The 13,026-nt window shown below is 38.0% G+C and overlaps 1 protein-coding gene across 3 annotated transcripts in view; it reads left to right on the forward strand.

Annotated features, from left to right (window-relative positions):
* The first annotated feature begins 1,818 nt into the window (after nt 1-1,818).
* The window catches only part of cyc (basic helix-loop-helix ARNT-like protein cyc), a 241,675-nt gene continuing 230,467 nt past the window's right edge, over nt 1,819-13,026 (forward strand). For all 3 annotated transcript variants that reach the window (XM_083126560.1, XM_083126563.1, XM_083126564.1), the window contains exon 1: nt 1,819-1,982. The gene's annotated coding sequence lies outside the window, so the exon portion shown is untranslated. The remainder of the gene's footprint in view (nt 1,983-13,026) is intronic.

A 13,026-nucleotide genomic window follows, 5' to 3' on the forward strand; every position in this document is an offset into this window, starting at 1 on the left:
AAATTTAAGTAATTTCAATTCTATTATAACAAACTGCATGAAGTTCATATTTTTACTGAATGGAACTAAAATAACAACTGGAAAACTTGGTGGTGATAGCCGGAATGCTGCGGTGAGTCGGCTCAAGATGGCCAGACAACGTCTCCTTACTTCGCGCGCGGTTCGGGTTAAAAATAAACTCCAAATGCATGGAAGTAATATTTCTGGGAACCTTTGAGTGGTTATAAAAAATAATTTCATTATTTTCTCCACAACTTTGTCGCTGGAAGTTTTTACTTGGAATTACAGAACAAAAAATGGCCAGCGACGACATTTTCTACTGCACGAATATAAAAAATCTCCACATACTTTATTTGAATATTTTTTAATGCAAATATGCTTTAAAGTATTGATATATTCTGAGTACCACCGTCGCCTATGACAATTAAAAAACAGTGTCAATTTTTTTCATAATGAAAGCTTCAATTTTACGGCATGTTTCAACGTTAGGAATGAAAACAATGTAAAAATTGTGTTTTCACAGAAAATTTGCGTTTTTAATTTATCTGAAATTATGTACGCAAGTTACCAGTTTTTTGTGTTCACCATCGTATTCTCTACAAAATTTCCTGCAAAACTGCAGGTACCGATTTTACTTAAGCTAAATTTGTAAATCCAGAAATTTGACAACAGCGCGCTCGTATTTCCCATAAGAAAAGCATTGCCCATAAGAACCCATTGTGTCTTCTGAACGTGAAAACGACTTTAGAAAGATTGGCGACTCATGCTGGCCAATTACTTAGTATCATATTATCAGTGACCACTGTTATCCAGGTATATCTCCAGCTGCTCCTCCTCCTCTTCATTTTAGAACACATCGTAATAAGCGGCTCCGGCGCCCACCCAGCGTCGAGTAACATGGGTACCTGGGGGAAACCCTGGGGGGGGTCAAGGCGATCAGGGGCGTGATGCTGATCACATCACCCCCACTCACGACCGGATCAAGAAAGTGTGGGGCGTTACCCCCACACCCCCTATACGCCTTCATGGCGTGGTGCTAAGCACATGGGAGCACTTTACCTTTACCTTTTTAGTAATAAAATTGCTTTGCAATCTAACCGAACTAGAAAATGCAGTTGATCATTGTACTTGCCTCAATGGAAGTTTTAGAATGGAAAACGTAAATTTCTACTTTTTAAGTTTTCGGTCGAAATGCGTATACCATCCTACAAAAATTACGGGGGGGGGGGGGTTCAGCTCCGTAGATTTGTAGCACCGTCCCTGCCGCCCACCGTCAGGACACAAATTTAATACAAGAACGTTCTCTTTTCCTCTTCATGTATTGTTTACAAATAAATAAATTGGATGTCAAATGTCGCAGCAGGAAGTGAGTTACGGCACTGAACTGATTTGCCGGAATGAATTTCCAATGCGTTTCAGCTCCGTGGAGTGGTCAGCGTAACACGCAGCGAAGCCAAAGGTCCCAAGTTCGAACCCTAGTGAGGTGTCGATATATGTAATTTTTGTTTGTTCCGCTACTCATTTATCGTCATCGTCGGGATTAGTCCAAGAGGTAGAGAAGCTACGTAAAAAAATGATGAAATACGAACATTATTTCAATGAATTGTGTTTAATTTACCAGCTTGTTAACTGAAACAAATTTATTTCGATAAACAAATTAGGACTGTATTGAAGGGAATTCATTGAATACGTATCACTCACTGTCGTTTAGCCCCAGCATGATAATTTACAAGAGCTTTCCAGTTTATGTCTACATGTGACGTCACAAAACCACATTTTCCTGATACCGCGATCTCTTCACCGCTCCGTCTGCTTCAGTGTCATGGCCGTTGTGTTGTGGTTAACGTGTCTACCCGAAATAGCATTTATGTATTATTTACCGTAAAACAACAGTGACATGTTCTGATATTGGTGTGTTAGGGGTGCCGAAGCTCAAGAATTTTGTGGATGTAAAGTGACATGTTGTTGTGATTGAAAAAATAGTAAGTATAAATTATCGTAACATAGGGATCAAAGTTGCTTGCTACAATATGATTTGTCAGTTGTGTTGTTATCGTAGGAAGATGTTGTTCTAAGTTCCTTGTGCTGTTTGTTTATGCTTTCTCTTGTTTGTCCGTCTAAAATGTTATGACTGCATATATTTAGGGAAAACGTGTTGAAAATAATGTGATCAATTTCTCGATTGAAAATTAAACCAAGTCATGGATAGATAAAAGAAAGGGAGGGAGGGAACTGTTACGTAATATTCGTGTTTTGTGGATGAAGTGTCGTGGACTTACCTCGTGTGTGGACGGAGGTCATCCTCTTTTTTTTTATAACAGTACACAGCAAATTCTGTAGTCACCTTATATTATTTGTTTAATGTGTTTTGAGCGTTAGTTATTAAATTTCCGATAAAGATATATTTGTCGTTTTCATTGTATACTTATGTTAAGATAAAAGTGCAACTACCAAGTTTAGAACACAATTTGGTGTTACGCCGTCAGGGACACAATTGTCCACCCGTATAAAATTGACTATTTTAGGATTTTTTCGTAGGGGTAGAGTGTCTTTCAAACGTTCCCAAAGAATCCCAATTGAAATTTGTTTCTGCAAATTTTCCACTTGGCTTTCGAACTTCACTCTCTCATTTAGTAATGACATTGGTAAAACTATCATATGCGGGAAATCGCTTTAACTCGTTCATTCTCTACTTTTTTACATTCGTACTTACCTATTATCCATTGCGAAACATTTTTTAACAAGGGATTTCGCTTTTTTTTAATGAAATTAGTGGTACTGCTTTACTATACCGGAAACACCTATCAATGATTTATTTCGCAATTTTTTACATTGCTAACGTACTATTCTGCATTGCGGAACATTTATTTAGGTGAAATAACGAATTTCTAACGAAAATAATGTCTATTTCTTACATTAACGAGTACTTACTGTTGTTCCTTATTTCCCACAAACCATCCACGGGTAGCCCCAAAAACCATTGACATTAGCCCAAAAATTCACGAACCATCACGGGGACGAGGTATGCCTACTAGGTTAGGTTAGGCCTGTTAGGTTAGGTTCCATTAGCACTCCTTTCGTTCAATTTACCATATACGGACAATACGAGAGCGTATTGTGCTCTCATGCAGAAAGCAAATGGCGGCAGAAGCAATAGCGCATCGGAAATAGATTTTCGTAGAAAACAACATGCATTCGCATTAAAATGAATCAAAACTACATTCCCGAACATCAACAACGCTACAGAAAATGATTTGCCTAAGTACTTTCTCCTGTAAATTTGAAGAAATCCATCTCCGGTATAGTAAAGTGTTACCTTATTTTCGTTAGAAATTCATTATTTCACCTAAATAAATGTTCCGCAATGCAGAATAGTACGTTAGCAATGTAAAAAATTGCAAAATAAATCATTGATAGGTGTCTCTGGTATAGTAAAGTAGTACCAAATTAGTATCTATTGTCGACATATCGAGTAATTATTGTTCATTCTTTTCTCGCTTCTTGAACTTGCAAAATGGCGGGCAAATCTTGACTAGTGTGTTCAAACGGCAAGGTAGTGTTTCAACCTTAACAGAAAAATTCCCACATAGCCCCAAAAACCATTCATGCATAGCCCCAAAAACCATTTGGGATAGTATATCCATCCACGAATAGCCCCAAAAACCATTCTGGATCGTATAATCCACGAATAGCACCATCACAGTAAGGTTAGGTTAGGCTGCTTTAGATTGGGCAATATAGTGAAAAAACTGTGTGTTTGGATACACTTACCGGGGATTACGTCATCAGATGCTCGCAACATCTGGTTCAAGTACATGGATGGAAATGCAAGCAACAGCTTTCGTGCATTGGAGGGACATTATTATAGAAAAATACATGATTTAGCGGCCAAATACATTGCAAAATGCTAGAAAACACTTCTACGACCTTCCGAAATTACACAGAAATTCAATTCCGTAAGTACTTTCTCCTGTAAATTTGAAGAAATCCATTTCCCGGATATGACATTTTCATAAAATCTTATCCACACAGGAACTGTTGAGGTGATCATAGATAGTGGAGTTTATACTGTTCTGTGTGAAAAGGAAAACAACAACTTTATGCATTAATGGCCATGAAATATTCTTCTAACAATACTACGAGGGTGGTTCAATAATTATTGTCCCTGACATATAAGCAGTATTATTTTTCCACAAAGTCCCCCTTCACAGTAATGCACTTCTTCCACCTATGCTGTAAAGCCACTATGCCAGCTTCAAAGAATGTCTGTGGCTGAGCCGTGAGCCATTCTTCCACAGCGTCCATAACAGCAGCATTTGAGGGAAAATGCGTCCCCTTGAGGTGCTCCTTCAACTTCGGGAACAAATGAAAGTCACTAGGGGCGAGGTCGGGTGAGTAGGGAGGGTGTTCCAACACATGGAAACCAGCAGCATGGATTGCGGCACCAGTAACATGGCTTCTGTGTGCTGGAGCATTATTGTGGTGAAACAGCACTTTTCGCCGCAACATCCCACGCCGTTTCTCCTTGATTGCTTCGCGTAACTTAGGGATTAGGGCTGCATAATAGTCCCCAGTAACAGTGTCCCACCAGGTAGTCAATAAGGAGCACACCCTTCGCATCCCAAAAAATTGTGGCCATAACCTTGCGTGCTGATGCTTGCACCCTGAATTTGCGGGGGGGAGGTGAATTGCTGTGCCGCCACTCCATACTCTGTCGTTTGGACTCGGGATCATAGTGGTGGAGCCATGTCTCATCCACTGTCACAAATCTATCACAGAACTGCTTCAGGTCTGCCCCATCAGCTCCAAACCAGCCCTTGAACATTGAACTCTGTCTTTCTGTTGTTCACGGGATAACATTTTGGGGACCCATCGCGCTGACACCTTTCTGAATCCCAAGTGTTCATGCACAATGGTTTCCACTGAGCCTACAGAGATGTGCATGATGTCTGCTAACTGTTGCACCGTGATTCTTCTGTCAGCCATAATCATGTCATGCACAGCATCAATGTTTTCTGGGGTGGATGCTGTTGTTGGAGGACCAGCACCAGGGGCCTGTTGACAGCTTTTCCTGCCGCAACGGAAATCGCGGCACCAGTTTTTTACCACCTGGTAGGTAGGAGCCCCATCACCCAACACACTGACCATGTCCTCATGAATCTCCTTTGGGCTTAGCCCCTTTTTCTGGAGGTACTTGATGACAGCTCGTTGTTCGGTTTTCTCCATTTTTCAAACTAAGTACCACCTCTCACACCTAAAACAAGAAAAACAAATTTACTATAGCACCTACGGTTCTGAAATTTTGCATATAGGCATCTAAGACATTAGGCTACAATATCCCCATCATTCATTGCAATTCATATACTTTAAGTATGCCGGGGACAATAATTATTGAATCGCCCTCGTACTATACCATGAACCTTCTTGTGTAGCCCTATATATTTAAGCTAGCAGGATGCATGCTGTGTAAATATAATCCACATGCAAAATTTCTTGTCAAGTCCAAATTATAATTGTTTTAAAGAATGCAAATAGTAATACCTTTATTATTATTATTACTCAAGTAAAGTAGTTATGTTTAAACAATTTTATTGTATTACTGAATTGGGTAAATGTCTGTTATATCGGAGACACTTTTCTTCAAATTTACAGCAGAAACTACTTACGGAAATGAGTTTCTGTTGCATTTATCAAACTTCGTGGAGGTATTTTGTCACTATGGAATGCTGCACAACAGAAAATAAGCACTTTTGATGTAATAAAGTAGCCTTTTGTGCAAAGCGACAACATTATGCTGTTGTTTCCATTATGAACCTGCAGATGGCGCAAGTGTCGAAAGTCACGCGGTCTCGCGAGAGGAAGAAGTGTTTCCAAATGTGCATTTTTTTACCAGAATTTTTTAATTTTTTTAACTATGCTTACCCAACCTAACCTTGCCAGAAATGGTTCGTGGGGCTAACGTGAATGGTTTTTGGGGCTATCCGTCAATGGTTTGTGGGGCTATCGTGAATGGTTTGTGGGGCTATCGTGAATGGTTTTTTGGGGCTATCCATCAATGGTTTGTGATGACATAATGAACACAAAAGTAGGAATTTTTCGGTTAAGAAGGTTGCTACACTGCATGCCCACTCCAAATCGACAAAACACAAGCACGACGCGTGATGATCCACAGCTGTGCGTGAAATATTCTATGTTCCGCAACGGAAGAAAGGACCCAGAAGAATTACTCGTAATGTGAAAAATGAAAGTTATTTTCATGTAAAAAGCATAATGGTACCTTGAAATAGGTTCCGCAATACACAATTGGTAAGTACGAACCATTTGAAACTGAAAATATGCGTTAGAAATGTGTCTCCGATATAACAGACATTTACAATACACTATGAGATACACTGGTAACCATTCAGTTTTTGATACTTTATTGGCAATATTTCATGCATCTTAAGACACCCATCATTTGTGGAGGGAGGGCAAGAACTAGGAGAAAGTCAAAGTTAGGGTATAGTGGTCACACTACCTCACTTTTCACCCATTGCTTCTGTAATTTCATCTAGTCTCGGACAGGGTTGGCCCATGTGGGCCCAGCCCAGTTTTCCCCCATGCGATTTTTTTTTTTTCCCAGAAAAACCCACCTTGAAAAAACCACTCAGAGTGTGGGTTTTTCAGAAAAGGTTTAAGTAATTGTGTTTCTAGAATTGTCAACAGTTTGAAGACATTTGTAAAATAAAGGCTTAGCCAAGCTTACAATACTCAAAATAATTAATGTGGTACGACAAGTCACAGTGGGTTTTTTCAGGATATTTTTCTCAAATCATGCTAGAAATAGACATTTAACAGAAATAATACGAACATATAACAGAAATAATACGAACATATAACCAAGAAACAAAAAATCAAAAGTGTATGAAATATTTAGATAAAACTTTGAACGAACAAAGCTTATAATTTTGAAATGTGGTAGAACTTTAGATATCAGTCACTTCCGTATGAGGGCAAGCCACATAGTTTCACCTGTGACGATCAACTTTTAGAATAAATTTCTCCATGTATAAAACATTACAAAGGAGAATTGAATACATGTTACTGAAATGTCATGAAAGTAGAATAAAGTTAACTGTGGTATAATGAAATCAAACACTTTTCAAATTATTAATTTCATTTCTCAAAATTTAGTATGTGTGGAAACTATCTGTTTTCTTCCCAGTGCCTTGCACTCCCTCCTGTTCAGTGCATTGATTGAACGTACTGGGTTGCTTGCCCATGTAACATACATGTTATTGTGTTTAGGAGCTCTATACCCAAGAAGTCGAGCATGCTCATAATCTACCACAATTTCTTTTTTTTCTTCTTAAAAACAGGAGGTAGGGGTACTCAAGTAAATAGAATGCATACGTATACTTTCATATTTTGACCATTTTTGACATTTTCAAACCTTTATAGAGACTACAATTTCGAGCTTTGTGCATAATACTTTCAGGAGTATTGTGACATTACTTGCACTGTAAATTCACAATAAAATTATCGAAACATAAGGCACTACTTTGGAGAAGCATGGGTGGGGTGGATGGGCAAAGAAAGACAAGTCATCTATTTAGTGACCATGATAACATGTAATGTTTCTGCAGCTAGAAAACTTGACAGACTGCAATAGTATTATATGTGAGTGAAATTGAACAATGTGTTTCAAGATGTTGAATGAAAAACTGATTTTACTAATGTTGCATGCGTGCGTGCTCTGTGCCATGCTCTCTTTTCCCCAAAACTGATTACAATGCGTTTTCGGAGTACACTGGAACGAAACTCAGTTATTGTAGATAATCCATCGATCCGCAATTTTGCAGTAAAACTTTTAAAATTATATTTTATAGTTTAGGAGAGGAGTGGTGTTAAAATTGCAAACATACATTTTGCCATAAATGTAAAGCTTTTGAATTGCAATTTTTAGAGTTACAAAATAACTTAAAGGATTGGTGTCATATTATATTCGAGAAAAAAATGTCACCATGTTTATAGACGGTGGACTATTTAACATGCCTTGAGAGAGCTTTAAGTTATGCAAATATTTGAGGTTAGATTTACGTAGATTAAGAAAACCAAGTCTCAGCTACGTTAGGACATTGCTTGAGTTTGAAGCTTTTAATAAAAACTCTGTAATATAGTGTGTGGTTTATGAAGGGTGGGGCAAAGTCACCAATTTTGAGACCACGATATCTGTAGGAAATTTAGAGTTTTTAAGCTGAAATTCATGTCGCACCCAGGGATTGATGTTATTTTGCATTTGTTCAAAGCATTTCAAGATGGTGGAATAAAAATTGAGTTTTCATATTCTCAGGTAGCTCCAAATTCTGATGCCACTTTCAAATATCAGTGCAAACTACATTTTTGGAGATTAGAAAAAGAGACAAATATTTTAGGGCATTTTTTGAGCTATGGCATGACAATTTTTAACAGTATAGTGCATATGTATATTGGGATCCAAATGGGGGCCACTAATGTTTTGTCCATGGGAACTGTTAGTTTTATAACAGCCAGATGTTTTGGAGGATGGATACAGTATTCCATTTGGATGAAATCAGTCAATTAAATATGTCAGCCTTATAATTTTGGCATGGTTAATACACAGAAGCGATATTTAAACTTGAAAGATCCACAAGAATAATGGGAAAACAAAACTGTGAACAAACTGTATTAATGTTGTTTAGTAGGTAAAGGTAAAGTTCCCTGTGTATATAGCACAGCACCATGAAGGCACATTCAGGGACAAGACCAGGACAAATCCGACCTTAGACCACACACCCCAAGATTCGAACCCGGGTCTTCTGCATGGCAGTCAGCCAGCCTGTCTACTTTTTTTTTTACATTCGTAATAAAAGTAATACCCCTAAGCAATAGTATCCCCCTTTATCTCTATTTTCTCTATTATCATTGGGACAAACATCCACATCTGAACCAGGATTCGAACCCAGGACACCTGGCATTGCAGTGTGCTGTGCTAACCACTCTGCCACGGAGGTTGACTAAACCACCGCAGCTATCAAGTATTAGTATAGTATTGCAATGCGCCAACCCCGGAAACTGATCATATTAACTGTTACAGCATCCAGCAAGAGTAGAATCAAAGTATTGGTCAAATTTTTCAGAACATAGTATTTTAGATAATTTCATCATTTGTCCCGCACTGTGGCTGTGCGGTCATGCTTTGTGCTCCGGCTATGGGACGTGTGCAGGTTTGAGTCTCCATGGGGAAATCCAGGTATGTCTCTCCTTTGGGAAATGTAACAGCTTTCTCCTGAGATTTCGGCCTGTGTATGAGACTGGTGAACACTCACCATCATGATTAAATTGGGGAACTACGAATGAGTAGCTTAACCTGGTCATGAAAACCTACAGCGACGACTGGGGGTTCATCGTGCTGACCACACGTCACCCCGTAACAGGTTGGATGATCTTGTGCCTCAAAGTAGGATCAGGTGGGAGTGCGGCCGGCCAGTCGGTAGGTAGGCCTGGGCTCTCAATGGTCTGTTGCGGCACAGGTTATGTATGATTTTACTTTAATCATATCAAGGTGTGAGACCTTCAATAGCCATTCTTAACTATGTTAACAGAAAATATTAAATCGTTTTTGATTCAGTGAACTAAAACAATACAAATTGAATGTTCCAATATATTACTATCAGCGAAAAATGTATTTCATTTTTAAAATATATAGTATATTTATAAACATAGCCTGAAAAAACCCATTTTGCTCAGGTTTTATCTGAACCTCCCCCCCCCCCCAACCACCCAGGTTGTTTTTTTTTCGAGAAAAAAAAAACAGGCAAAATGCCAACCCTGGTGTGTGAGAGTGTGGCATCTTCAGAACTTGACGGATTACACACCATTGGAATTAGAAAATTGTTTATTCATGGGCGAAGTTAAGCCTGTGGCTGCTCTACCACAATTCTATAGTTACAGAATATTATAAAACCACAGTGCCACAAAACCAGCACACTGAAAATACTACTCTGTTGGTAAAGACAAAGAAATCAATAATAAACATCAATCCAAAAATGAAACACATGAGTGTGTGAGCAAACTTTTTTCGGTAAAAAGTCATCTTTTCCGCCAGTCGCAGCTAATCTATTTCACTGCAATTTCTGTTGTGAATTTACAGCTTTATAATGCCAGATTTTGCAATTAACTAAATAATTACATGGTGTAGCAGGAAAGAGGCAGATTTTGGCCTTTGCTTCTTGTTACTAATTTGTGTTAGTCTTGCACGTGTGTGGTGTGTACCCACTAGCCTAGTGGTAATCAAAGGGTAGTTAGTTTTGTGGTGGAACTGAACCACAGTGGAGATATATTGCATAGTGGTTCAGATTCCATTCTAAAACTGTAGTTTCAGTCCTGATTAACGTATCTTGGCTTTTTTATTTTTTTATTGCATTTGTATTATAAATGGACCTCCAGAATGGCATAAAGTAAAGCAGTTGCCTTGTAATAATAAGGAATTTCCAGTGGAGGCACAGTGGTTCGGATCACATATTAAATGGTAGGTCCAGTCACAATTATCCTATCGACCATAACATGGACTTAAAACAAATTGTTCCATGTTACTGCACGATTAAAAAAAATGATTCTTTTGCAGGTAGTCTTATTTGCTTCTGTATCAGTTTTAGGGCCACCATGCACTAGGCCAGTGTTCTCAATTGCTGACCCGTGAGAGGTTCCTTGACAATTAATTAAAATCTCAATTTATATTAAGAACTATGACTCTTTATGATCATGCCTCTATTTATTAATATTTAATTTCAAAGATTCATATTAAATAACTAAATTAAAGTTTAAAAAATCAAAAGAGTATCGGGACATCAGTTTCTAAGAAATGAAAATACCAGTCTGTGGTCTCACAAGGATTGAGAACCACTGCACTAGGCAGCCAAAATGCACCAGACCAGGTTTGGCCATTTAGTCCAATTATGCATGATACACTTGACAGCCAAAATACCAATTTATTTAGTGAACACAAATGTAAAGGAGTTTGTTACTAGATTTCATAAGATGTAGCAGTATTTTTCTTTTCGTTTATGTCAAATTCAAATGTTGAAAATCGTATCATACTATTAGATGCTATTTACAAAAAATATAGAAAACTACCTTGTTACATGAAAGTATATGTAGATATATTTAATAAGTCTACTGAAATATGAAGATAATATTAGGAAAAAAAACATCCATTCAAAGAAGCCACTTTTTTTAAACCACTTCTTAAGTCTAGCTATGAATGTTTAAATTTAGCAGTGAATGTATTTTTACAGTAGAGAGATAAACAAAAGTCATGTAAGAAGAAAAAATATTGCCAACTTGTGTATTTTCATTGATTTTAAACACTTTGAAAAGAAAAAGAGCCCAAAAATCCATGGAAAAAACTGATTTTTTCCCCAACAATTCTAAAGGAACCGAGAAGGGTAACCTCTGGCACACATTAGAAATGGTCAAAAGCTATATTTCAAATTCACTTCAGTAAGTTTACCCATGTGCATGGGCATCCGGAAAATGAAAGGCACCAAAAATTATGTATTTCACACATATAATTTCACTTTAGCCACAATAATATGTGTTAATTATTGCATTAACACCACAAATTCAAATTTAAGCAATGTTTTTTTAGGGAACTAACTTACACTCTTTTGGGGGAAAATGTGACTTCTTTGCCCCCCTGGAAAAAAAATACCTTCCTTGCCCCTCCCTGGAAAAAATCCTGCGGACGTCCATGCCCATGTGCATGTCCTTATGGGTTAATTAACTTTTGAGCACTCACTTTGAAGTAAATTTGCCCTTTTTTAACACAACAAAAAAAAATCACATTCCCAGAACGTTATCTGTGATTATGTTTGATCCTTTGACAAGATTCTTGTACAGGGCATTTTTTTGTTTGTTTATTCTGGTGTTACCTTGTTTATTAATTGTCAACCTCTTCGTTGATCAGTCTTTAATTTTGATACCAGCCTTATGTCCAGGCACATTAAGTGGCCATATTTCGATCTTGTCACCGAAGTTCACAGGTTTTGATTCCAGCCGGCGTATGAGTAATATTTGTGAATGTTCCTCATCTTCATCATGATTAGCCAAAAGTGGCAGAAAAGCAATGGAAAATAATAGAGAATCAAATACAATTTTGATGATTTGAAGTTTTAATACTTTTTTCCGAGTACAGTTTCCACAAACAGTGATGAAGCTTCAGTGGAAAAATTGCTTTCTTAAAAGTATTTAAGTCTCTGTTGTATTTAATTTTCTCTATAAAATAGCAGTTCAATTGGTGGATGAAATTCAGTGCTTACCAAATTGCTTTACTTACAAATGCAAGCAGTCATTCTTGCTGACACCCTCTGCTGTGTATCAACAGCATGTTGTATGAACCAAAAACTTTGCTTTTTTTTTTTTAGCTGTTACAGTGGTGGCGATTGGGTTCCAAAACTTGAGGGGGGGAGCAAAGACAGTATATTTCCCTTTGTAGATAAGGTTTAGCATTGTGCGGAGGCAAAAGTGGGGGGGGGGGCAACTGCTCCCCTAATCGCCGCCATACTGGCCTGTTTATCACTCCCGAGAATAGCCTGCTGATTCGCAAGTCAATGCAATGAACACTTTCTTTAGGCAAGCACGTACATACACTCGTGAAATTTGTGTACACATTTTTCAGACAGAACCTGTGGTTTGAATTGTTCTTACTGAACTGAATTTTATGTACCTAGTTATTTTCACGGAGTCATTGTTCATTAAAAAATAGTATGTTTTGGTTTTCTATTGTTGGTAGGGCATCTGACTGCCATACGGGAGACCCGGTTTCGATTCCTGGGTTGGGTGATCTAAGGTCAGAATTTTTTCAGCTTTGTTCTCACATAAAGCAGCTCTGGGGCTAGCCCAGCCTCAAACCAGTGTGTACCTGGGGGCAACCTATAGGATAAAAATGTCCGGTGCATGGTTGAATTTGAAGTTAAAATTTTGGGTGCGTCAGCACTTAGGCTATTTTGCACCCGTCACATTATA

The sequence above is a fragment of the Lepisma saccharinum genome, chromosome 8 (genome assembly GCF_977018435.1).
Source record: "Lepisma saccharinum chromosome 8, izLepSacc3.1, whole genome shotgun sequence".
Lineage (NCBI taxonomy): Eukaryota > Metazoa > Arthropoda > Insecta > Zygentoma > Lepismatidae > Lepisma > Lepisma saccharinum.